The sequence below is a fragment of the Phacochoerus africanus genome, chromosome 6, assembly GCF_016906955.1.
Source record: "Phacochoerus africanus isolate WHEZ1 chromosome 6, ROS_Pafr_v1, whole genome shotgun sequence".
NCBI classification, from domain to species: Eukaryota; Metazoa; Chordata; class Mammalia; order Artiodactyla; family Suidae; genus Phacochoerus; species Phacochoerus africanus.
In genome coordinates, this window is record NC_062549.1 from 15,763,066 (window position 1) to 15,790,112 (window position 27,047).

Sequence of the window (27,047 nt, forward strand, 5' to 3'; positions counted from 1 at the left end):
AAGGCCTTCCATGCCCCCCACCACCAACCCCAGCCTGGGTCAGCTCTATTAGATGCCCCCCTTGTCTCGATACATCCACTTTGAGACCCTTATTTGTGATAATCTGATCACAGATGTTTAGAGCTTTAGATCTGTCCCATTTTCTTCTGCATTCCCACAACCGGGGCTGGGCTCAGTGTCAGCCCCAGGTATGCAGGTCCTCAATAAACATATGATGAGTGAATGAACATAGAGGCTGACTCCCACCATCTCCGGGGTCTCCACCTCAAACTCAGGAGGATGTGTACACAGGCACTGGTTTAAGCCCCCAGACCCTCTGCTAAGGGGGCACTCTGTCCTTCCCCCTTTCCCTCCCCTCCCCCATCCTGAACTGAGTTTAGCGAGTCCAGGTGGCACAGCCTACTCGGCCAAGCTGCAGGGTGAAGGGCTTTGTCCAGAGGGATCTATTTGCCTGGAATTAGAAGCAGGCGTCTTGCCATCTATAAACTCCTCCCGTGGCCTCCAAAAATCCTTCTGTCAGAGACTTGCTAATGCCTTGACTTTCTTTTCCCTTCGTCTCAGTCCAATATTTAATAAGCTGCCAGAGTTTGTGGCTACTCAGAACTCATCCAAGTCTCCCTGGGGCACAGAAGAACTATGTAAACTGCCTGCTGGGATTTATAAAGAAAGATGGCACCAGGGCCAAACACATTAGGACACACGTGGCAGGCCAGCTCTGTGCATCAGTCAGATGCCTCTGACAGGTGCATTCACACACCGGGCCCCACATCTGACCTGGGCTGCAAAGCGACCCTCAGGACACGAGGGATCCTATCCAACCTGCCGAGGATGATCTCAGTCCAAAACGAAAGAGGGAGAAGGTTTTGGCACAAAGCTTCCTTGGTCTCCCTGGCTGAGGAGAGAGCCACAGTCCAGGGCTGAGGTCAAAATATATTTAGCCAGCAGCAGTTAAACCGAAACATTTTAAGTAGAAAAATGTCAACCAGCCTGACTAATCATCTCTACAGGCAACAGGAAAGGGGGGGGTGACAGGGACTGAGGGCTAAGCAAGAACACATTATCAAAAACATCAAACACCCTGTCTCCCAACACACACCAGTGAGCAGGAGAGGAGCCAGCAGAGAAAAGAGTGCTGGAGGGAAGAGACCGAGGCACAGGGAGTGGTAAGTGGGCCCTGGAGAGGCTGCTCCAGCACTGAACACGCCCCCAGACCCGACTGACTCCCAGCGGGCGCCTGGGAAGAGGGTCTGCAGGGCTGAGGCTGCCATCAGGCTAATCACAGACTGGGACATGGCCAGCAGACACTGCATGGTGTCCCCTGGCACAGTAACATGGTCCCAGTGGGACAGAGTTGCTGGCATCCTGGCCCCAGCCCTTGCAGGCTCTGCCGCCTCTCTCCCCGTGAGCAGTGGTCGCTCTGAAGGTGAGACCCCGTGAGCCGCCAGTCTCCCCGCCAAGTGGTCTCCTCCTTGTGATCCTGCCCCTCCCTCTCCCGAATCCACTCTGTCTGGTGAATAAGAGCAAGTTCTGAGTATCCACGTCTTAAATACCCAGTTCCAATGGAGGGTGAGTTTACCTTCACCACCTACAACAAGACTCTGCGACATCCCAGAGGGCAAAGACTATGACTGGCTTTACTCACACACTCTGGGGAGTTCCCGTCATGGCTCAGCGGTTAATGAACCTGACTGGCATCCATGGGGACGCAGGTTCGATCCCTGGCCTTGCTCAGTGGCTTAGGGATCCAGCGTTGCCGTGAGCTGTGGTGTAGGTCTCATACGCAGCTTGGATCCCACGTTGCTGTGGCTCTGGTGTGGGCCGGTGGCTGCAGCTCCGATTTGACCCCTAGCCTGGGAACCTCCATATGCCGCAGGTGCGGCCCTAAAAAAGAGAGAAAGACAAAACAAAACAAAACAAAAAAACCCACTATGTCCTCAGGACGTCTGGCATTGCCTTTCCCTCCCAGCTCCTGTGAGACACACATGTCAGGCCCCCGGGCCTTTGCACATGCTACTTCTGCTATGATGTCTTCCCCAGCCCCACCCACTGAACTCTTCCTTGGCCTTTACCTCCTCCGTGGAGCCCTCTCCAGCCTTTCTACCCACCTCCCTCCCTGCTTCCCTTTATTCTAGTTCCTTTCACGCTGTAGCATAGAGACCTGTTGAATGGAGATGAAAGGGGACCCAAAGATAGAGTCTTGGTGCCCTGTGAACCTGTAGGTCAAGTTTAATCAGTACCTGGCACACAGACGGTGCCAACATGTTGGTGGAATGAATGAATGGCTTGCACAAGTGAACGGGTTTTAAATACCACTGGGCTGTCTATGCTGCTCTGGGTGAGAACAAAGGCTTAATTATCAGGTAAACTGGGGGTTACGTCAAGGAAGAACCCCAATGGTGTCAAAGCTTTAAAAACGATTACTGCAGATCTATCTGAGAACAAGGAACAGCACAGACTGGAGTGGTGTGAAAGACGGTGAGGGAGAAAATGACACTGATCCTCACCCCGAGACCACTGTTCAAAGGGGCGCAGCTGGTGGCCTGCAGATGACCCAGATCCCCAGAACTCGGCGGGCCCTCTGTCCTCGTGGATCATTTTTCAGAGAATCCCCCCGCCAGTCATCTGGACTTGGAAGGCACTGCAGCCCTTCCCAGCCTCAGGGGCCCCCGACTACCCTCCCTTCCCAGCAATCGTGTCGTGGAAGCAGCACGTTGTGCCGCAGAGAATACAAACGTAGGAGCAGAAGAGACCTGGGCCTGGATGCCGGGTCTGCCACTCACTGGCAGTGCAACTTTTGACACGTTACTTGACCTCGCTGAGCCTCAGGTTCCACCTCTAGGAAATGGGCGGACTTTTACCAACCGGAGGGAGTGTCCGGAGAACAAGAAAGATGATGGCCATTAACAGACAGTACAGTGTCTGACATCAAGTGGGCAATGGACACGGTCAAGTTCCTGTCCCTTCCTCCCTATCCACTCCTGCTCCCTGTCTTCACTACCAGCCAGTCTGCTCGTCCCCGATGAAAAAGTTCCCTCAATACCCACTTTGACCAAGGCCGTGCCCTTGACCGGACAGCCCCAAACAGCCCCGTCCCTGCGGCTGCCCCAGCTTCTCACAGCTGCGGACCCGACTCCTGCATCTTGTTAGTGGGGCCTCCTCTGACAGCACCGCTCTCTCTCACTCGGTGACTCACAGACTGCTGTTAGGCATTCAACAAATGCGGCCCAGAAACCTCCAGGCCAGGCACGGTGGTGAACGTGAGGGTCACGGACTGAACAAGAGGCGAATGAGGCTCCTGCTGTCACCAACGGCACAGGCCAGTGGAGTTCTGCCAACTGGATGTGCTCAAAAGGACGGGAGAGAGGTGGGGAGACCCCAACACTTGTCCTTCCAGGACTCAGCTCAGACACTGTGTTGCTCCCAATGCTGCCACAACAAACCACCACAAAGTCGGTGTCTTCAAACAACAGAAATTTGCTTCTCAGTGTTCTGGAGCCTGGAAACCCCAAATCACGGTGTAGGCAGGGCTGGGCCTGCTCAGAAGCCTCTGAGGAAGTATCTTTCCTTGTCTCTCCCAGCTTCTGGAAAACTTGGCCTTTGCTCGGCTGGCAGCTGCATCACTCCCAAGTCTGCTTCCATCACCATGAGACCTTCTCTGCATGTCCTCCTCTGTCTCTTACTGAGTTTGAGGCCCACCCTAATCTACATGATTGCATCTTGATCCTTAACTCATTACATCTACAAAGACCCTATTTCCAAATAAGGTCCCACTCTGAGCATCCGCGTTGACATGAATTTGGCGGGAGGCATGATCCAGTCCCCTGCAGAGAGCATCTCCCCCAAGAAGGCATCCTTGATGAGGGCTCGCGGCCCTCTGCCCCGGGCTGGGCACCGTGACACTGACTCCTCCTCATGTCCCCCTTTTGTCAGGGGCATCTCGTGGGCGGGGACAACGCCTGAGAAGACACTCCGTAAACGTGTATTGGTTGGGCTGCAGTAAACGATGCCACAGGGACTAGCAACTCTTCAACAGACTTCAAGGCCGATGTCTACAAGACACAGCTTCTGAGTGGCGTCCCCAAGTCCAAGGTGCGCAATTGTTGCCACACGCCAATCAAGAAAGAGTCAGAGTCCGTGAGGACAAGGCCAGGGTCAGGCGTGAGCGGGGATCTAAGAGAACTAGGCCGTTGGCACCATGTCACCACAATGTCTCCTTCTCGGTCTTGCCAACATAGGCCTTTGGGGGGATGCTGTGAGAGGCTGCACCTTACAGCAGAAGCCAGCGCTGAGGGTGCGGGAGGGAGGGAGTCTGGTCTCTGAAATGTCAGCTCTCACGCAATCTTAGAGGAATTCTAGGCTCCCGTTCAAGTGCAACGTCATTCTCCTCATGTGGGGAATTTGGGTTTTGTTTTCTCTTTCCTCTTCATTTCACTTGTTTGATTTAATTAGAATTCCAGCGCATGAGGTCCAGAATTCTCCAGCAACGCTCCCAGAACAAGCTGCTGGTCCAGAACACGGTGCTTGGAGGCAAGAGCGTCCAGAGTACCAGGTGTTTGTAAGTTAGGAAGACGCGCGTCCTATTCGAAATCAGAGGTGGTCTCTGCGGTTTCCCCAGAAGACCCGCTGGCCCTACCCACACTCGGAGACAAGAGGCCACCTCAGGGCAATGGCAAAGTCAAAATCCTCTGAAAGGGGCTGGAAGGGAAGCAATTTGGAGACCTCTATACTCAAGATAAGACCAAGGAGAAAATAGAATTCATTAGTGGAGCCTCTTGAGACCCTTATCTTTCGGGGCATGTTAGCGAAGAAAACAGAATTAATCCCTACTTTGGGTATAGATTTATTTGGCTTAACTTATCGTAAGGGCAAAACTAAGAATGCTAATGGCTTTGAGAGATCCCAGATAATTCTCCACTCGAGACAGAGACCACCAGGGTCTGTGCACACAGGGGTAACCATTAGCCCTCCGAAAATGTTTGCTGAATGCACGAGTCCATGAGTGACAATGACTGATGGTGCTTGCCCACCCGCTAAGCACTGTACCTAAATGACCTGGCTCAGCTCCTGTCCAGCATCTCCTCAGCACTTTTGCTGAAACCTTATCCAAAATAGCCTCTACCCACTCCACTGCATTATTCTTTCCCACCCCTTGCATATTTCCTTTATACCTTTTCTCATCATTATTTTATTTGCTTCCTGGGGTTCAGTTGATTGACACCCTCACCCCCGTGGAAGTACCACATGGATGGAGAACAAATCTGCCGTGGTTCCCTGGTTCCCTGGTTCCTGACACGGAAAAGGCAAAGGACAAAGATTTGTTGAATGAATGAATGAATGAATGTCCAGGCTTTGAGGATGCAGCAAAAAAGAGAAAGATGGTTGGTGGGGTGGTGAGCATGGGGTCTGTGTGAGGAGGGGATTAACTGGCCATGGGGAGGGCATGTTCTCTATCCAGAGGCTGATGCTGCAGGAAGATCACTCTGCAGGCAGCCAGCGGAAGGATGGAGAAGTCCAGAGAGCAGATGGGCTGCCATTCCCATCCCATGATGCACTGTGGCCACTGACATGACAGCGAGGAGTTAGGAAGCAAGGCAGCAGAATCCACATGGAGCTGGACACTAACTGGATGCAGAGGAGGAGGTGGGGAGCAAGGAAGAGAGAGTGCAGATGCTGGCCTGGCTGACCTACGGGATGCCTATGTCATCAGCAGAGAAGCGCAAAACAAAAGGAAGGGAAGGATGCCATGGGGCTGCCAGTCGGGAGGTGAAAACTCCGAGACAGCGTGGCCTCCTCATCCAGAGCAGTGTCCCTTGCCCAGGGGCTGACACAGGTCCCATGGATCCGTAATTTTGCCTACAGTCTGTCTCCCTTACGAGATCTTAGGGACCCTTCAATCAGAAACCCTTTTAAAACTCCTCAGCCACCAGTGAAAGCACCTCTAATAATGGCTTGTGTGGTGAACTTCCACGTCTGTGGAGGACCCTGTAAGGCAGTGTCTGAGTGGATGAGAGCACAGATGGAGCCAACGTGTGTGGCTGTGTGGCCCTGGGAAAATTAACCTACCTCTCTGATCCTCAGTTTCCTCATCTCCGAAATGGGGACTACAATAACACCTGCCTCCTTATGGAGTTTTTGAGAGGATTAACTGAATTATTAGACACAAATGCTGTCTGTGAGTTAGCCATTATCACCATTTATGTAATTACATATAATGCACTGTAGCTGTGCCATCTGTAGCTGTGTGGCCTTGGGGAGGCCCCTTAACCTCTCTGAACATCAGTGTGCCCTTTGCTAAAATGGTGATGGTGACCCTCTCACTCCGTAGGGGGCTTAATCATGGCCCCAAAGATAAAACCTTATTTGGAAAAGGGGTCTTTGAAAATGTCATTACATGAAGGATCTCGGGATGAGATAATCCTAATGGATTAATCATGATTAGCTGAGTGGATCATAAATCCAATGGCTAGTGTCCTTATGAGAGAAAGGCTGTGGGAGGTGTGAGACGCAGAGAAGGCAACAGTGGATGAAGGCAGAGACCGAACGCAGGAACCCGCAAGCCAAGGAACCCACCCCCACCTGGGGCCAGCAGAACCTGGAAGAGGCAAGGAAGAGTCTCCACCTAGAGCCTCTGGACGGAGGGCAGCCCTGCCAACACCTTGGCTTTCAACTTCTGGCCTCCAGAACCATGAAAGAACAACTCTCTGGTGTTTTAGGCCACCAGGTTTTGGTGACTCATTGCAGCAGCCACGGGAAACTAAGACACTGGTTCACAGGATTGCTGCAAGGATTGAAGGAAGCAACTTCCACAAAGTAGCCAGCAACCAACAATTTATAACAATTACTGTTATAATTTACCTCCCTTCCCTGGCCCTTCATCTCCCCTCCTATAAAATGAGAATTCAGATGGGATAAAGGTGTCCAGATTTTTGCTACCTCGTGCCAGCTCAACTCCTTCACGAGGCAGGTTAATGTTAATGCCTCATCTCCCTCCGCCTCCCTTCCGCCTCTCGTTCAAAGGCACCATGATGGAGAATGTCCCCAGTTTAGGAGTCTGTACATCTCGGTGTCCATCAAAGAGGATGCTGGGCACTTGTTCTTATCTCATCTCCAAACTGGAGGGGATGATGAGACCACAGAATCCTGAGCAGTCACCCTCCTGATCTTCCAACATGAAAGAAGACCCCGGGCAAGTCACTCAACCCCACTAGGGCACGACTACCACAATTATATTTTAGGAATTATAATATTCCCCTCTTTCTGGGGGCTCATGGAAGAGGAAGCATATAAGATGACCATGTAAATGTCAAAAGTGAAAATAATAACCACAAGGAGTTCCCGCTGTGGCTCAGCAGGTTAAGAACCTTACCTAGCATCCGCGAATGTGTGGCTTTGATCCCTGGACTCGCTGAGGGGGTTAAGGATCCAGCATTGCCATGAGCTGTGGCGCAGTTCGCAGATGCGGCTCGGATCTGATGTTGCGGTGGCTGTGGAGCAGCTGCAGCTCTGATTCGACCCCTAGCCTGGGAACTTCCATATGCTGTGGATCTGGCCATTAATAATAATAATAATAATAATAACCACGAATGGTGAGGGTAATAACAGATGTATAAGTAAAATGTGCAATGACATTAAAAATGGCCACGACATTTACAATGTAAATTTTGCGATGGCATTGTAAAGGACAATGACAGCAGAAAGGATGGGAGGAAGGAGATGGCAATGCTTCGTGGGCGTACTGGTGGGGATCTCTCAGCAGACTATGCAGAGAGGACCACAGCTCCCTGGCTCCATCCTCTCCTCTTCTCACTCTTTGCCCTCCGCCTGGAGTCAGGAATGTAGGGACACTCCTAGCAGAATGGGGAAGCCACAGATCCATTTATCTTTCTAAAAAATAAATCTGGCCAGATTGCTCCCTTTCTTAAATCCTTTCAATGGTTTCCTGCCTTGAAAAATTCAAACTCCACTTCCATACCCACAAGGTCCTTTGTATATGTATGAATCGACAGCCTCCACTTGATTAGGTAACAAATAAAATGGTAGCGGAGGACCCCCTGCCCCCAAGAGGCACTCAGCGGATGCTCATTTCCTTGCTGCCCCCATATTCCCTGTTCTCTTCAACTAGCCGGAAGGAGGACTCTCTGATTTGCCTATTAACAATGACGTTCAGCTATTAGCTACAGCTATAGATACACAGAAACAGAGACTAAATCGATCTCAGGTCCCTGGCCACTGGCTCCCCATCCTGTGGGGACACAGGGACTTGCTCTTTCACGCCAAAGCCTCAGGACACTCTTCCTCTGAGGGCTCAGTCCCAGTGAATGCGGTCAAAGCCTTAGAGTCTCAAGAGGTTTTCAAGGAAATATTTTTGCCCTCAAAATTGCCTCCTTCTTTTCAACTAGAATGATGAATTATTTTGTTATTCAGTGACTGAAAATTCATGAAATTTTGTGGCTAGAGCAAAAATGTCACACACGATTCCATACGTCCATGCAGAGGGGCTGGAACTCTGATAATGAAAACCACCATTTCTTCCCCTAGAATTTAATGGCCCTCCAGCCTTTCTATCTCTCTCTCCTTTTTTTTTTTTTTGCTTATAATATTTTATCCCCTTAATCAAAAACATTGTTTTAAAAATCATAATAATCCAAACTATTACATTTAGAATGGATAGACAATAAGATCCTACTGTATACAGAGGGAGCTATATCCAATCTCCTGATGGATGATAATATTAAAAAAAAAAAGAATGTATATGTATGTATGACTGGGTCACAGTACTATACAGCAGATATTGGCACAACAGTAAATCAACTATAATTTTTAAAAAGAAAAAATCATAATTAGATACAAGGCTCTATAAGTAAAGACAATAGGTCAAAGTGCTATATTTTCTTGGATTAGTTTCAAGATTCAAATTCTCAAATGCAAACATAACATTACCCATGTCCTCTTTTAAGATTTATTTGTTTGCTGCCCTATCCCACTAAAATACAGACAAAAAGCGGAGACAGAGAGTATATATTCAATGCCTAGAACAGTGGACACAATAAGTATTCAATAAATGTCTGCTGGATGAACAGAGAGTGAAAGGAATTCAGATGGCCTTCTCAAAGATAATAATAGAATATTAAACTAGTGGAGCCCTTTCTATTTTTTTCTTACTCCCCACTCTCCATTCGACTGGTAAAAACGAAGCTCAGAAAGATAAATTGGCCAGGTCAGCAGCAGCAGTGGAATCTGAACTCAAGCTCATGATTTTCTGTTCTAGAACAATATTAAGCCTCCAAGAACTGGGGACAAGGTCTGATTCCATTTGAATGAGTCGCTAATCACTGAATGGGGACACTTTTGAACACTAGAAATTGATTCAACCTGGAGAGGTCTCCTCTCATTCCTTGAAAGGAGGCAACACAGCAAGAGAGTATGTCACAGGAATCACTTCTGGTTTCTCTCAAATCATCTCTGAGCTTGGTTCAGAGCAAGAGATGATGCCGAAGGGGTAAATATGGATGGGGTGACTTTGAGTCCACCTCCCCTTCACTCAAGAAAGGCGAGTGAACCGTCTTGGCAGGAACAATTTCCCTGAGCTCCAAGGGCCTGAGATCCACCAGGAGACCATGCCCTACCAGGTGAGGGCCCCGTCTCACATGCTTGGTTTGGGTGAGAAATGGGTTGGAGCACAATGCGAGCCCCAGCGCCAGTTGCATAATTGGACGTGTAATCAGTACCTTCAAGAACTTCAGCCAAAAACACTCCTGACACCACTTCGATCTTGCTGAATCATCTCCAAACCCCATGACGGATGATTCACTGGTCTCCTCTGGGGTCATGACTATCAGGTGCTGACTCAGAAATGCGAACTAAATGCATAAGAGGAGAGATCCACCAGTTGGAGCCCTGGTTTTTCCAGGGCTTCAACCTACCCTCTTCGGGTTTCCAAGCAGTGACGGAGGCCGTGTTGGCCTCTTCCCCATCAATGCAAATAAAGGGAAAAAGATAACTGGAATCCAACCAGATAAGAGAGGGAGCTAGTGTCTGAGCAGGAAGCAACCTGAGATGATGAAAAACATACAAATCCACAAGCCCCATCACAATTCCTAAATCCAAAAAAGCTCTGAAAAATCAAGTTTTTTGCTTGTTTGTTTCATTTTGTATGATTGTGGCATATTCATTTGGCAGCAAATCCTGGTAGCAAAAACTGACACGAGATTATTTTTAGCCTTTATTTATCCTACTTTGGGTGCATAGTCATACATTTTGATGTAGAAATATTACCATTTGATTTTGAGATGCTGAGTCAGACACCAGTGGGATGGTAAGAATATACAGTATAATGTAATGTGCAGCTTATTACTTTAATAAAAACTGAAAAAAAAATTTTTTTATGGCCAAACCTGTTGCATATGGAAGTTCCCAGGCTAGGGGTCAAATCTGAGCTGCAGCTGCCAGCCTACGCCACAGCCATAGCAATGCCTGATCAGAGCCAGGTCCATGACCTACACCACAGCTCACAGCAACACCGGATCCTGAACCCACTGAGCAAGGCAGGGATCGAACCCGAATCCTCATGGACACTAGTCGGGTTCATAACCTGCTGAGCCAAAATGGGAACTCCCAAAACTGAAAAATTCCTAAAACCAAAACACATCTTGCTCCTAAGATTTCAGATAAGGCTGGTAGAGTTGTAATTCTTCCCTTACCTTATTTTTTTCTGCACAAAAACCTAGGGCAGGCAATGTTATCTTCATTTCATAAATGAATAAACTGAGGCTCGGAGAAATTAAAAGACCTGTTATCTATCACTGCACAACAAATGAATCCAAAACTTAGTGATTTAAAACAGCAGTAAACACTTACTGTTTCACATGATTTCTGTGGATCAGAAATTCAAGAGTGGCTTAGTTGAGTGATTTTGGGTAGGGTTCTCTCATGAGGTTGTAGTTAAGATGTGGATCTATCCAGCATGGGTTTTTTTTAATTTTATTTTTATTAGAGTATAGTTGATTCACAGTGTTGTGTCAATTTCTGCTATACAGCATAATGACCCAGTCATACACACACACACACACACACATATATACATACACACACACACACACACATATACACACACACACACACACACACACACACACACACTCTTTTTCTCATATTATCTTCCATCATGTTCTATCCCAAGAGACTGGATATATTCCCTGAAATAAGTCAGAAAAAGAAAGACAAATGCCATATGATATCACTTTTACGTGGAATCTAAAATATGGTACAGATGAACCTATCTACAAAACAGAAACACTCACAGACATGGAGAACAGACGTGCGGTTGCCAGGGGAGAGGGGAGAGGAAGTGGGATGGACAGGGAGTCTGGGGCTGGGGATGCACACGGTTACATTTAGAATGGATAAGCAGTGAGGTCCTACTGTACAGCCCAGGGAACTCCCCAGTGTGTTTTATCTGAAGGTTTAACTTCGGCTAAAGGATCCACTCACAGGATGGCTCACTCACAGGGCTACTGGCAGGAGGTTCCTTGTCACATGAACCTTTCCATAGGGCTGCTTGCGTACCCTCTCAACGTGGCAGCTAGACTCGCCCAGAGCAAGATCATCCAAAACAGAGCAAGATGGAAGCCACAATGTCTCCAGATTCAGAAGTCACATTCCACCATTTTTACACTATCCAACTGGTTACAAAGGTCATCCTTCCCAATATGAGAGAAAACTACACAAGGACATGAATGCCAGGAGATGGGTATCAGTGGACGACATCTGGGAAGGCCAGCTGCCACAATTAGATAATATCATTTTGTGTTTGTTTTACAGATAGAAGTCTAAGCAATTGGTCCAAGGTTGCATAGCTGATCAGAGGAAGAACAGGACTTGAAGCCAGGCTGACCAGCTCCAGAGACCACACTTGAAACTGTGACATGATAACACCTCCTTCAACTTACTTGTCCTCCTAATATTCTGGACATTTAAGTAAGTTCCAATTTCCTGTAACCGTAAATAATACTGAACACTTTCTACATAAATGTACATATCTCCAGCTCCATTCTTTCATTGCGACAAATGTCTAGAGGCAAAGTTGCTAAGTCAAAAGGCATGATCTTTTTAATCCTGTTGACATATATTACAAAAAATAATCTCCAGAAAGGAAACACCAATTAAAAATATCAGTGAGGAGTTCCCAACGTGACTCCACAGAAATGAACCTGACTAAAATCCATGACACAGGTTTGATCCCTGTCCCCACCCGGTGGGTTAAGGATCCAGCGTTGCCGTGAGCTGTGGTGTAGGTCACAGACGCTGCTCGGATCTGGCGTTGCTGTGACTGTGGCATAGGCCAGCAGCTACAGCTCCGATTTGACCCCTAGCCTGGGAACCTCCATATGCAGTGGGTGCAGCCCTAAAAAGACAAAAAAATAAATAAATCTCAGTGAAAGTTCATGTGAATGCCTGACCCACTACATCTTTGATATAACATCATTATTTAAATGTGTTGCTTTATAGGCTAAAAATACTTGTATTGATTTGCATTTTTTGGAACATTTCTTCATATAGTTATTATTTATCTGCACATTTAGGGGGGTTGGCTGTAAGTAATGGCATTTGACTAATTTAAAATTTTTTGAAAAAGGAAGCACCGAGAGAATACAGGTGGCTCATGGAATTAAAGGGAAAGTTGGAGAATATGGCTTGAAAAGGAAGGGGGACCAGAGCATCCCAAGGGCTCCAGGCAGCAGGAAGGAATGGATGGTCTTCAAGGCCACCATCACTAGAATGCGTCAATTTCAATATTCTATCCATCCTTGGGTCGAAGAGTCCACGCTTAAATCATAAGTCCAGGAGTTCCCGTCGTGGCGCAGTGGTTAACGAATCCAACTAGGAACCATGAGGTTGTGGGTTCAATCCCTGGCCTTGCTCAGTGGGTTCAGGATCCGGCATTGCCGTGAGCTGTGGTGTAGGTTGCAGACGCAGCTCGGATCCCTTGTTGCTGTGGCTCTGGTGTAGGCTGGCAGCTACAGCTCCGATTCGACCCCTAGCCTGGGAACCTCCATATGCCACAGGAGTGGCCCAAGAAATGGCAAAAAGATGAAAAAAAAAATCATAAGTCCAGTCTTGGGTAGGGCAGGACCAAGTGCCTTGATTCAACCAAGATCAGCACTCTGTGGGGGAGAGGTAATTACCTAGAAGTAAGTAAGTTGCTATTACTAAAAGAAAGAAGAAATGGATCCTTTATAGCTAAAGAGCAATAAATGTCTACTACAGGGTAGCCATAGGTCTACTCCCAACCTTTGCCCGCAGGTTAAAAGTCCTGGGCTCCTTATGCTGGTTCTTGGTCTCTTCTTATTTACTGGTCAAGTCAAAGAACCTTATTTTTACCTAAGAAGTTCAGCATCATTGGAGTTCCCACCATGGATGAGCTTTTCTCTTTGGTAGAAAACGCTAAAAATGTAGAAATGTGGGGAGAAGACCCCTTCAACTTTGCCAAGTAAAGTAACCAAGAACAAAGGGCTCAGACCTCCACTTGTCTGAATGTTTGTGTCTCCCTCCAAATTCAAAGGTTGAAATCCTAATGTCCTGTGTGATGGTATGGGAAGGTGGGGCCTTTGGGAGGGGATTACATCCTGAGGGTGGTGCCCTCATGAAAGGGGTTAATGCTTTTAATAATGTTTAATAATAACCCTTTTATAATAATAATAATAATAATAATAATAATAATAATAATAATAATAATAATAGAACCCCACATGGCTTCTTAGCCCCATTTCCATCACTTAAGGATACAATGAAAAGTCTGCAACCTGAAAGAGGACCCTCCCCTGACCGTGTTTGCCCCCTAAACGTGGACTCCAGCCTCCAGAACTGTGAGAGATAAAGTGCTGTTGTTTATATAAGCCCCCCTAGTTCATGATATTTTATTATAGCACCAAACAAACTTAAGATAAGCCCTCTGCCAAGGGTTGGCAAGTGTTTTCTGTATAGGATGAGATAGTAAATATTTTAGGGTCTAGGTGGATAATAGCCCCTACCACGACTACCCCATTCTGCTCTCATAGCACAAATGTACTCACAGACAATAAGAAAATAAACGGACCTGACTGTATTCTAACAAAACATTACTAACAAAAGCAGGTGGCAGGCAGGATGTAGCCTTGGGGAAGGAGGATAGTTGTCTGACTTCTTCTTTAAACCAAACAACAGCAAAACATGCAATGCTTCTGTTGGCGGTTATTTCGATCCTGGCTCCAAAATAGCGACATTTCTCCTGTGGTTTTAAAGAATATACCTTCAGTTGCCAACGTTTGGGCCAGTGTTCACTTGATTTACCCGCTGCAATTTAACCATAAATTACTACAGGTGAACTTGGCTTGAGAAAACATGGAGGCAATAATGAATGCGTCCCTATTGGTAGGGACTCAGTATTCACCTGAGTCAACTTTGCTATCCATGTAGATAAATGTGTTTATTCATTCAAGAACACTGAACATGCGTTTACTCAACACCTACTATGTGCCAGGGACTGAAGCTGGCTATACAAAATACACAGGCTCAGGCCTTAAAGAGCTTAGGCCTGGTGGAGATACTTAGAGTCTAGAAAAACAATCCATAGTCATTGAGTGTTACTCTAGCAGATGACAGGTAGGTGTTACAGAGCAATATCTGAAAGTGGAACAGGGTGCCTCATGGACAGGTCAGGAGAATTCTAGCTTTTAAGGATAACCAGTGCCCAAGGGCAGTTCCTGATTTGAGTAAATGCTCAGACTGTACAGATCCATAAGATTCTGGGGTTCCCTTCGTGGCTCAGTGGTTAACGAACCTGGCTAGGATCCAGGAGGATGCAGCTTTGATCCCTGGCCTCGCTCAGTGGGTTGGGGAATCCCGCGTTGCCGTGAACTGTGGTGTAAGTGAGATGCAGCTCGGATTTGGTGTTGCTGTGGCTGTGGTGTAGGCCAGCAGCTGTAGCTCCAATTGGACCCCTAGCCTGGGGAACATCCACATGCCGCACCTGTGGCTCTTAAAAAAAAAAAAAAAAAGATTCTATAATCACCGGACATCCCTTGGAGTGCCTGCGAGATTTATGATGATTCTCCCCTCAATATGCCAGGATGAACTCCCAGTGGCTAAATCTACACTATGTTCCAATGCCTGTGTTCATGACTGATTGATCCAGGGGTTGACAACTGACCCAAGTAGGGTACAGAAGAAAGGCTCCAAAGATGGCCACCATTGATTCCTTTCCTCCCTCTGTGCACATGCTACTCCTCACATCCAAAAGGGAAGTCTATTTCGGAGTTCCTGTCGTGGCGCAGTGGTTAATGAATCCGACTAGGAACCATGAGGTTGCAGGTTCGATCCCTGCCCTTGCTCAGTGGGTTAAGGATCTGGCGTTGCCGTGAGCTGTGGTGTAGGTCACAGACGCGGCTTGGATCCCTCGTTGCTGTGGCTCTGGTGTAGGCCAGCGGCTACAGCTCTGATTGGACCCCTAGCCTGGGAACCTCCATATGCCATGGGAGCGGCCCTAGAAAAAAAGGCAGAAAGACAAAAAAAAAAAAAGGGAAGTCTATTTCACCTATGCTTGGATCTCAGTTGATCATAGTGAATTTTTTGACCAAAGGATATGGCAGAAAAGATGCTGTCTGACATCTAAGACTGGGTCAGAAGAGGCTTTGGCAGCTTCCATCTTGGTCCTTTGGAATGTTGGCTCTTGGAACTTGGCTGCTATGCTGTGGGAAAGCCAAACAGCCTCATGAAGAGGCTCACATGGAGAGAAACTGAGGTCTCCCCATTGATGGTCTGGCTGAACTCCAAGCTGATAACCAGAGACTACCTGCTAGTCATGTGAATGTGCCATCTCGGAAGTGGATCTTTCGGCCCCACTGTAAGCAGCACTTGCTGAGTTAGTGTCTGTTCTGACTACCAGAACAGTTAGCCTTGCCCAAATTCCTGACCTGTAAATCATGAAATGAAACAAAATCTTCGAAAAGACAACCCACAGACTGGGAGAAAATATTTGCAAATGAAGCGACTGACGAAGGATTAGTCTCCAAAATTTATAAACACCTCCTAACTGCTCAATATCAAAAAAACAAACAACCCCATCAAAAAAGGAGCAGAAGATCTAAAAAGACAATTCTCCAAAGGAGACACGCAGACGGCCAAAAAACACATGAAAAGATGTTCAACGTCACTCATTATTAGAGAAATGCAAATCAAAACCTCTATGAGGTACCACCTTACACCGGCCAGAATGGCCATCATCAAAAAGTCTACAAACAATAAATCCTGGAGAGGGTGTGGAGGAAAAGGAACCCTATTACACTGTTGGTGGGAATGTAAGTTGGTGCAATCACTGTGTAAAAAAGCATGGAGATTCCTCAGAAAACTAAAAAATAAGAATTCCTATTTGATCCAACAATCCCACTCCTGGGCATCCATCCAGAGAAAACCATGATTTGAAAAGGCACATGTACTCCAATGTTCACTGCAGCACTCTATACAATAGCCAAGACATGGAAACAACCTAAATGTCCATTGACAGAGGAGTGGATCAAGAAGATGTGGTACATATACACAATGGAATATTACTCAGCCATTAAAAGGAAAGAAATGACAGCATTTGCAACAACATGGATGGACCTAGAAATTATCATGCTAAGTAAAGTAGGTCAGGCAATGAGACCAACATCATATGCTATCACTTACATGCATGTGGAATCTAAAAAAGGACACAATGAATTTCTTTGCAGAACAGATACTGACTCACAGACTCTGAAAAACTTATGGTTTCCAAATGAGACAAGTTGGGGGGGAGGGATGCACAGAGGGTTTGGGATGGAAATGCTGTAAAATTTGGTTGGGATGATCATTGTACAACTATAAATGTAATAAAATTCACTGAGTAATTAAAAAACCAAAATCTTATTTGAAGTCACTAAGTTTTGAGATAATTTATTATTCAGCAACAGATCATTGGAATATGAAGCCAACCAGAGTCTTTCTCTCCCAAGAATTTGAAAGTTTGGTTAGAGATAAACAGATATTGCAAATTTTAGGAGCTGAGTCTCATTTAAAGCAACCTTTGGTGTTCATTAGAATCACATGGAGAAACTGTGTAACAGGTAAAGTTCTAGGCTACTACTTTTCCCCCAAATGTCTGATCTGGTCAGACTGGGTAGAGCTGAGGAATATTTTGAGCAAACATTTTAAGCAAGCATCCCAGGTGATTCTGACAACATGGACTCAAACTATGATTCGGATACACAACTTAGAGAACCCACACACACATACTCCACTTAGATATTTCCTCCCCCTGTGTCTCCAAACTGGCCTTGACTTCAGCCGTTGACAATCTAGTGTCAGCTATTTGCAGCCTAAAAATCGGTTGAATATCAAGGTTAAGAAAAGTTCATATCAATTAAAAAAAAATCACTAGAGGAGACAGTGTTGCTTGAATCCTCATCAACCCACACTTCTCTCAAAACTGAACTTGAAGACTTAATCAGCTTCCTAATTTTAGAATCCTGAAACATCTAGGATTGCAAGCTTAGAAACCTCTTTAAACCGCAATGGGAAATATGTTCTGGTCCTGGCTACAGTTTTGCTCCAAAAGGCAAATCTCATCAGCCACCTTGGGGATTCTTCTGGATTATATCACAGACAACAGGATTCTCTCAGTAAGACAGGCTGGCTGCGGCTGCCATTATCTACAGACAGAATTTCAAAGGGCTGGTCAGTGTGTGTGACCTCTGGACGTGGCGATTGCTCCGGGGAAAGATTTTCTTTGAGGAGTTCAGATAGGAAAGCTGATTTACAGGCACTGGACTCCCACATCCCTGCTCTAGTTAAACATGAATCAGGTCAAGGTCTGTGTGTTCTCTCCTGCTTGAAGGCTTATTTGGGAACCAGAAAAAGAGAAGGAAAAAACCCATCTCTGATCTCTGTAAGTTAAGTTGGTGGACTATTCATCTTTTCCCACAGCCAGTCCAAAGAAGCAAATACTATGGGAATGGGATAAGTCTCAGAGTGACCAGCCTGGAGTTCTCAAATATGGGGTCAGTGCTAGCAAACTTGGACAGGAGGTGACAGCTCCTTCAGCAACCATCTCCCAACTCTGCTTGTAGTAATCGCTCTCTGTGCTGCACCCTCTGTCTGCATCCTGTCCTTCTGTTCCTCAGCTCTTCCCCACACGAAGGTTCCCCATCCAGAAGCAGCTTCTTCAAGAAGTAATTTAAGCTCCAGAAGTGCTTTCTCCTCTTTCTTCAATCGTTTCGTGATTAGCCCAGGCCCTCTATCAGTTTTGCAATTTATAGGGACCTCAAAGAAGCAATCTCTTGGGGTACCTGAAGCTTCAGGCTCACTGCGGTGAGATGATAGGGTTTAAAGCAATGCATGATTAAGGAAGATGTGGCAGATATATACACAATGGAATACTACTCAGCCATAAAAAAGAATGAAATTTTGCCATTGCAGCAAATGGACGGACTTGGAGGGCATTACACTTAGTGAAATAAATCAGACATAGAAAGACAGATACTGTGTGATATCACTTATCTTTGGAATCTAAAAAAATACAACAAACTAGTGAATATAACAAAAAAGAAGCATAGTCACCGATACAGAGAATAAACTAGTGGTTATTGGGGGGGGGGGTACTCTAGGGGTAGGGGAGTAGGAGGTACAAAATATTAGGTACAAAATAAGCTACAAGGATGTATGGTACAACAATATCACCAATATTTAATAACCAAGAGTATAACCTTTAAAAGGTTTAAATTACTATATTATGCACCTTTAATGTATATAATATTTTACAGCAACTATAGGACAATTAAAAAAAAAGACATTGAAGGAGGGAAAAAAAGCAATGCATGGCTCCTTCTTTGTACCAGGCAAGCTCAGAGGCTCAGGGGAGTTGCAGGGTCCTGGGTACGAAGGAAGGGAGAGTTCATTCTTCAATGAGAGTGTAATTGCATATACCTGGATTTTGGAATAAAAATGACCTTTCCTATAACTTAGAATCTCTACTTCCCTGTGCAAATTAACAAAACTTATTTCATCAATCTGGAAAATAAAACCAACTCAAAAATTAAATTAAAAAAAGGGAAATCTGAAACTCACCCTCCCAAGCTTCTACTAGCTGATTCTGTGGCATGGTTTTTGTTCTTTTTTTTTTTCTTTTTTTCTTTTTATTTTTTTGGGGGCTGCACCTGTGGCATAGAGAAGTTTCTGGGCTAGGGGTGGAATCTGAGCTGCAGCTGTGGGCCTGCACCATAGCCACAGCAATGCCAGATCCGAGCCGTGTCTGCAACCTACACCGCAGCTTGCAGCAACACCAGTTCCTTAACCCGCCGAACAAGACCAGAGACCAAACCCTCATCCTCATGGACATGAGCCGGGTTTGTGACTGCTGAGCCACAAAGGGAACTCTCCTGTGGCACGTTTTTTTGTGGGTGGTTTACATGCAAGGCCGCCGCAGCCCTGGGCCCTGCCGCAGCACGGAGGAGCAGGAGGCAAGGATCAGCCCGTCGGAACGAAGTGAACGTCCCAGCTTTCCCACCTTGGAACCCAGGATTTCCACCATGATTCTATTTTCACACACATACACCAGTCTATTTCCCAGACCAGAAATCAGAAGACCTGACTTCCAGAATGAATAGTACCAATTCTCTTCATTCTAAAATATCGATGATTCCAAGATTAATGGTCTCCGTTTAAAAGACAAATTAATTCCCTGAAAAGAATACCACATAATCGTCTGCTACCCACCACCCCTCAGCTCAAATGAGCCTCCCAGCTGAGCTTGTCCAGCCTCTCAGAGGATCTAAAAAAGCCACAAACGATCAGTAATTTCAATAGGGTGATGGGAAGGGAAAGTTCTAGAAGATGGGGGCTCCTCCAGGGAGGAGAGGAATCTGGTGGGAGACACGGCTGGTGCGGAGGCCATGGGCCCCCATTTTGGAGGCACCCAAAGGAGAGGGAGGCATGAACAATGCACAAAAGTCTAATTTTTCCCATTTCCTTTTTTTTTTTTCCTGGACTGGGGCTACAGAAAAACTGCAAAAAGTCTGGTAGTGAGAGCTTTCTAGACCCTTGTGGGTGCTTATTAAATGGTAAATAACTCCAGTGATAACAATCCACAGGAATGCCAGTCCCATCACTGCCCTGACCCACTCAAAACAACTGCTTTCCCTCCCTTATGAGAAAGGAGACTCAATGAAATGAGATGTGGGGCCAGGAGGGGTGGGTCGGGGGGAGAAGAGGAGAAAAGAACCAGCAGTTGCCTCACTCGAGCATCCACTCTGCCCTGGGCACGGTGCTGGGGTCTCTCGGTGGACCCGACAAGTCTGGGAAGAGATGAGCATTCCCACTGTACACATGGGGACCACCGAGGCTCAGAGCAGGGCCCGGCACCCAACCTCAGCCCACAGCAATGGGGCACAGCCAGGGCTTCAATCCACACCTGGGTGACACCAAACCCCATACTCTTTCCCCGAGGACCACGGATAATGAGTTTTAAACTTCCACTTAAGTGATGAGCAAAGTAATAACGACGATGAACATCCAGTGAGGGCCTATTATTTGCCAAGCGCTGTGCTAAATGCCATCATTTCTCCTGACATTTAATCCTTGCTCTGACCCTATAAAACAGCTAATATGTGCCCCACTTCACTGCTGTTAAGCAATCTGTCCAAGGACACATGGTTAGACAGCAAAGAGTAAAGCCAGACCATCGGACACCAAAGACCGTAATCTTAACCACCGCACAGAGCGAACTTGGTCCAATCCCTCATAAATAAAAACGTGTTATTGCTCAGTGTATGAAGAGGGATGAAGATAGAAAGGATTTTAACTGTGAGTCAGGCTGTTGACAGATCCAGAGATCGAGCTTTGACAGCAGTTGGGAGTGACTGAGGGGTGAAGGTTTGCAGAGCGACAGCCCTGCCCCCAAAGCTATTCAGGCCCCCAAACAAAATCTTCTCTGGGTGCCTGATGTTCTTGAAGAATCCAGGCCAATTTCAACAATCCTGGACAAACGGCGGCCACAGTACCCCATGCTGCGGGAACAGCACCCTGACCCTTTCCTGGAAAATGCATCTGGCGTCTTTGCAGAGATGGGCATCTGGAGTGAGAAGAAGGCGGAGAGGAGAGGGAAGGAGTGGAAAAAACAAAACATAAACCAGTGTGCATGTATATAAAAGGCAGAGGGAAGCTGAGCTAATGAAAGAACATGATTTCCACAAATGGAACCAAAACATGTTCCACCCACTCTCTTGGCCTTACAGAGGATTAGCTGCTAGAGGACATGACCATGGGTACCACTCTGTTTACAAGCTTCCCCTCCGCCCTGCATGGAGACGTGACTTTCCGTGTCCTCACTGAAGGGCTGATTATCTGGTTACCTGAGCTGCATAAACCCAAACAATCCCCGGAGTCTCTAGGACAGAGGTCAAGAAGCAAGGCCTGGAGGGCCGATGCCTGCTGACACACGTTCACCGTCAGCTGAGATACGTGTGTCTTCAAGAGTCTTCCCACCACAAACAACCGGCCTGGACACCAGAAAAGTCAATGTCAGGAAAGAGCAAACAACAACAACAACAATCCAAAAAAACCCCAAGGAACTTTCCAGATTAGATGAGATTAAAGAGGCATGATGAGTAAATGCAATGTATGACCCTCTATTGCATTTTGGACCTGGGGGGATAAAGCCATAAAGGGTATGACTGGGGCAACTGGCAAAATCTGAATATGGAGTGTGTGTCAGCTCACAGTATTTTACCCTAAAGTCTTTTTTTTTTTCTTTTTAGGGCCGCACCCAAGGCATATGGAGTTCCCAGGCTAGGGGTCGAATCAGAGCTGCCAGCCTACACCGCAGCTCACAGCGCCACCAGATCCTTAACCCACTGAATGAAGCCTGGGATCAAACCTGCATCCTCATGGATACTAGAGGAGTTTGTAACCCACTGAGCCGAAATAGGAACTAAAAATAAAATGTTTCTTTTAAAAATGTCCCCAGCTGAGTGCTTACAGCCAGACCTAACAGACCACACCTGCTCAGCTAAGATCTCAGGTGATGGGCCCGAGTCTTGTCTGTGTCACTTGATCCATCTCCTCCCCTTGCAGATCCTCAAAGGCAGAAACAAGAAACCTTTTCAGCCCCACCTTTGAAGAATAATCACTCGTTCCCCACACCCAGACTTTTCTAACCCTCTCCGAAGTTATCCATTTGGATCATTGGCTGTGTAGAGAATCAGAGTGACCTCGCAGTCCTTCTCCCTCCTTCCCTGGGCCAGGGGGCACAGAAGAAGCAGGGTGCTCCTCTCATCAGCCCTTGCATGTGCCCTGGGCCTCGTGATGCAAATGGCTCATGAACTGAGGATTGCAAGGATGTTTGGAGATTGGCCATCCGTTTCTTAAGGCTAAGCTGAGTTCTTGGAACAGGCTGGACTTAACTATTACATTCCGAAGCTGCTCTCTGTGACTGTTCTCTAACCTTGGCTGCTGCTTCTTCTTTCTTCCTCAAAACTTATCGAGGCCCTTCTTTTTAAGCCTCTCTTATCCCTTCATGCAGTGGTTCTTAACCTTGGCTACACAAGGGAATCATCTGAGGAGCTTTAAAAAAATACTGATGCTGGAGTTCCCATCGTGGCTCAGCAGTAATGAATCTGACTAGATCCATGAGGACGAGGGTTCGATCCCTGGCCTCGATCGGTGGGTTAAGGATCTGGCATTGCTGTGAGCTGTGGTGTAGGTCGCAGATGCGGCTTGGCTCCCTCTTTGTTGTGACTGTGGTGTAGGCCGGCAGCTACAGCTCCAATTCTACCCCTTGCCTGGGAACTTCCATATGCCTCGGGTGCAGCCCTAAAAAGACCAAAAACATAAAAAATACTGATGCTTGGTCCCTGTGTCCTAGAGACTCTTATTAGATTGTTCCAAGGCCTGGGATTGGGGGTCGGGGGTTGTCTTTCTTTCGGGTTTTGAAGTTCTCTCGAAGATTCTAATGCTGCAGCTAAGCCTGAGAACCACTGCCTTGATGCACTGTCAAACACATCTACAAAGCTCTTTCCTCCCAGATTTCCTATCTTTCTAATTGCTCGGGCAGATTTCTGATCATCTCCTCAGACCTCACAGAAACTCCCACATAGAGAGATTTCCCCGAAGTGGTGAGAATTCACTTGACCTTTACAAATTTATTTGAAACTCTTTCCCAACAACAAATTAAAGAAAGATGAGACGTGAAAACCTGCTCTGGTCAATAACCATCAAAGGTAACCATCGTCACTTCCTATAAATAAACTCACCCCGCCCGTATTTATAGGGCAAACCCCCCAGCAGCATCACAGCCCACAGCACACGTCCCCGTGTGACTGTACAAGCTGCTACAAAGCAGAAAACAACAGATCGTCATCCAGATGTAGATATAAGATACTGAAAATACGTGGGGCAAAGCGATGATGAAATTGTACCAGATTTACAGCAACAGGTGGTGGCCTCTCCTAGCAGGCGTATATGTGGTCATCTGACCTCCTGGTCACAGGAAAGAGAACAAGAAGGCCCAGCACCAAGGAGTCTATTGAAAGATCTGTGGCTTGGATTCAAAACAGGGGGGCCCTGGGAAATGCTGGGAAAGCACGCACTGGCGCGGTGTTCCATCCGGATAGTCACAGAACGATGAAGGGGCTTCTAAAAATGACTGGTTCCTCTCCTATCCCCCACTTGGCTCTGCTAAATGAAGGGCCCAGGCACTGGTATTTTTAAAAACTCCCCAGATGGTCTAAGATGCTGCCACTGGACTTTGAATATCACCTCCACATAGAATCCTCTTATCTCAGCAGCCAGGCAGGACTCTGAGTTCCCAGGTTCTCTGAACTGGGTCCTGGAACCACATCTTCTCCTATGCTCATCCCCTGGGTGCTGCCTTCTCTTCCCATATTCTTGCTCCTGTACATACACACACGTATACATACACACACACTCATAAAGACGCACAGTAACACACACTTTCACACACATGGACCCACAGAGCGAAACTCCCAGCAAGTCCATGTGAGTTAGTGCGGTTCCTCACATGTGAGCTGTTCACTTAATTACCCTGTGAGTTTCTGGAAGCAAGTATCTTTTCTCAGCCCGGGAGGTGCCCCACAGCACCTAGGTTCAGGCTCAATAAGGTGTAAGTATGGAATGACTGAAGGGTCAGTTGATCCATTCAGAAGACAATTAAGCCTAAGACTTGGTGGCCTTGAGTGAAGTCAGAAGCTCCCAAATCTTATGCACCATGGCCTGGGTGTGAGTTCTGGCTCCAAGATTCATAAGCTCAGCTTCCATAGCAACCAATATTCCTCTCCACCTCATAGCACTGTGAGATAATACTACACGCAATGCACTTTGCAAGTACGTAGAGTTTGGCAGATTAAAAAACACTTGATGAATGATTCAAAGAATGTTTTCAATTTGGTCCATGTCTGTGGACCAAAGCTTTCCTCTAAAAGGATCCTCAAAGCCCATTCTGAACTTGTGTAACAACTTCTCTAAGCAGTGACAATGGTTAACAAAACTGGTCTCCAGATGGTTCGGGGCCCATCACCCTGCTGATGTGCTGGTGTCCCGTCTGGGTGGCCCTGTAGCTCCCGTTCTGATTATTCTCAATTGAAAAGAGCCACTCGGGAAGTGTCATGGCTCATCTGTCTCTTCTCCTAAAATGGGGTACATAGCACGTGGCGAAAATATTGAGATCCATCCTAGAAATTGGACCAATCTCAGAGATGCTGATCAGCCACAGGAGGGGGTCTTAAGCACGAATGACGTCAGAATTGCCTACAATTTGCTCTATAGACAAGGGGTGGGTTCCACCGCTAGAGACTCTACAATTCTTCCCAACAACAGGCCAGGGGACTCCGAGACAGGGAGTCTGGACCACTCCTGAAGAAACTTTGATCTCACAGTGTGATCAAGACAGAGAACACCAACAAAGCACATGGCGGCTGTCAAGGAATGTGGCTTAGGATGTCAGACACAGACGTATTCTTTTTTTTTTCTTCTTCTTTTTAGGGCTGCACCTGCATCATTTGGAAGTTCCTGGGCTAGGGGTCGAATTAGAGCTTCAGCTGCTGGCCGACGCCACAGCCATGGCAACACCAGATCCGCCAAGCCGCATCTGTGACTTATACCACAGCTTGCAGCAACACTGGATCCTTAACCCACTCAACAAGGCCAGGGATCGAACCCACATCCTCAGAGACACTATGTCAGGTTCTTAACCTGCTGAGCCACAGTGGGAACTCCGACATATTCTTTTTAAGGTTGAATCAGCTACCTGATCTGTGAGCCTCAGTTTCATCATTTGTAAAATAAGAGTAATGGTACCCATCTCACAGAATTATTATGAGGGTGAAATGCAAAAATCCCTGTAAGGCCCCAATACAGAGCGCAGCACAACTGACCCTCAGGACAAGTTTGCTCGCTGTGGACTGAAGGGCACATCACAAAAGCCACGTGGCTTTCTAGTTCAGGATACAGGGGATGGCAATGCCCTTGACCGAGATGGCACATCCAATCAGAATGAATATCTGGGAGCAGACAGAGGGGCTGCAACCTGAGCTGAGTTACTGGATACCAACACAGCTCTTCTGCAAAGAGGCAGCTGCTTCCAGGTCAGTTCTTCGCCTGACCCAGCATTTCCTACCCGGGCTCGGGGACTCCTTTCTTTCACGATGCAGCTTCACAGTGCACTTTACAGGTGTTCCTTCTCCCGAGAATTGCTTTAGGTCCCAAGTCTTGCTTCCTCCAAAGACAAGCCTACAGCCTCACTAAGCAACAGTTAATAATGCATGTAATCTTCCCAAGTATACAGAACGCCACCAAGTCCTTAGGCTCCTGAACTGACTCCTCTCTGGGGTAGCTGCTGGAAAGCCCTGAAAGCTCTAGATCTCTGCTTCCATTCCTGCGGGAAGTGCTTACCCAGCCCCCCACCTCTGACCTCTTCCTCTGGGTGGGGCATGGTGTCACCACAAGCCTTGAGGTCAGACCATTCCTTCTTCTAATGGACCTGCAGGCGCCCAATTATCTCACTCAAGTGGGTGACTTGCATCTTTGAAGCCCAGGTACCACTCATCTCTTTGGGCCCTGGCCTTTGGGGACCTTCTCTCACTTTAAGAGGGAGATAGGCGGTGACTCAATACTTATCAGAGCCCAACACACACGTGTCACTCCTATGCATCCAGCAGTACCTGCCGTGAGGATACAACAGGCTTCCAGTAACAGCAATGACACAGAATTTCGGAGGAAACATGTGACCCATAATGCTACCACCTCCACCCAGCTCTTTCCCAGGCTCTTCCCCCTGGAGAGCATCGCCTTGTGGGCTCTCACGGAGCCTGGAACTCCCGCCCCATGGAGACTCTGCTCAGGCCAGCCTTAGTGGCCACACCTCAGTGTATGATGTCTTCTCAGCCCACCTCTCCCAGCTCCACTGAGTTCTGCCTCACAGAGTCCTACAGCCTTTGTGCTCTTTTTCCTTCACAGAACTGGATTCTGCTCTGTCACATAACCACCTCCTCTCCTCCTCCTAGTCAAAGAGGAGAGAGAGGGCGGGGGAGGGGGGGAGAGAGAGAAAGAGAAAGAGAGCTCTTGAACGACCCACTCACTCTCTGCAGCCTCCTTCCTTCCAACACTGACCGTGGCCCTGGCTTAGACAGACTGTTAGGCTTCTTCCACCTCCTTTCTCTCTCCTTCCCAGGGGGCCTCTCTGTCCGTCCAGCTCACAGACTTTACTGGCCTCTGGACAAGCCCGGACATGTGTACAACCAACAGAAAACACAGTCTCAGCCTTTCAGTTGCGACTCCCACCAGCCACAGCTCTCTGGGAAACTCCAGGAAAACACTAGGTCAGACAGGATGTAGTCCTTAAGGGGTTTAAAACGTCAAGAAATACCATGGACATGGAAATGGATGATAGCATAACTAGAACTGGGTGAGGGGTATATGGAACTTCTCTGTACTGTCTTTGCAACTTTGTTATAAATCTAAAATTATTTTAAAATAAGAAGTTC

At 47.1% G+C, this 27,047-nt stretch overlaps 1 long non-coding RNA gene across 1 annotated transcript in view; it reads right to left on the minus strand.

Annotated features, from left to right (window-relative positions):
* Positions 1 to 26,836, minus strand: part of LOC125129050 (uncharacterized) — an 84,696-nt gene extending 57,860 nt beyond the window's left edge. Inside the window, exon 1 of the long non-coding RNA XR_007135403.1 lies at positions 26,454 to 26,836. This is a non-coding gene — a long non-coding RNA (uncharacterized LOC125129050). The remainder of the gene's footprint in view (positions 1 to 26,453) is intronic.
* Between the last annotated feature and the right edge of the window lie 211 nt (positions 26,837 to 27,047).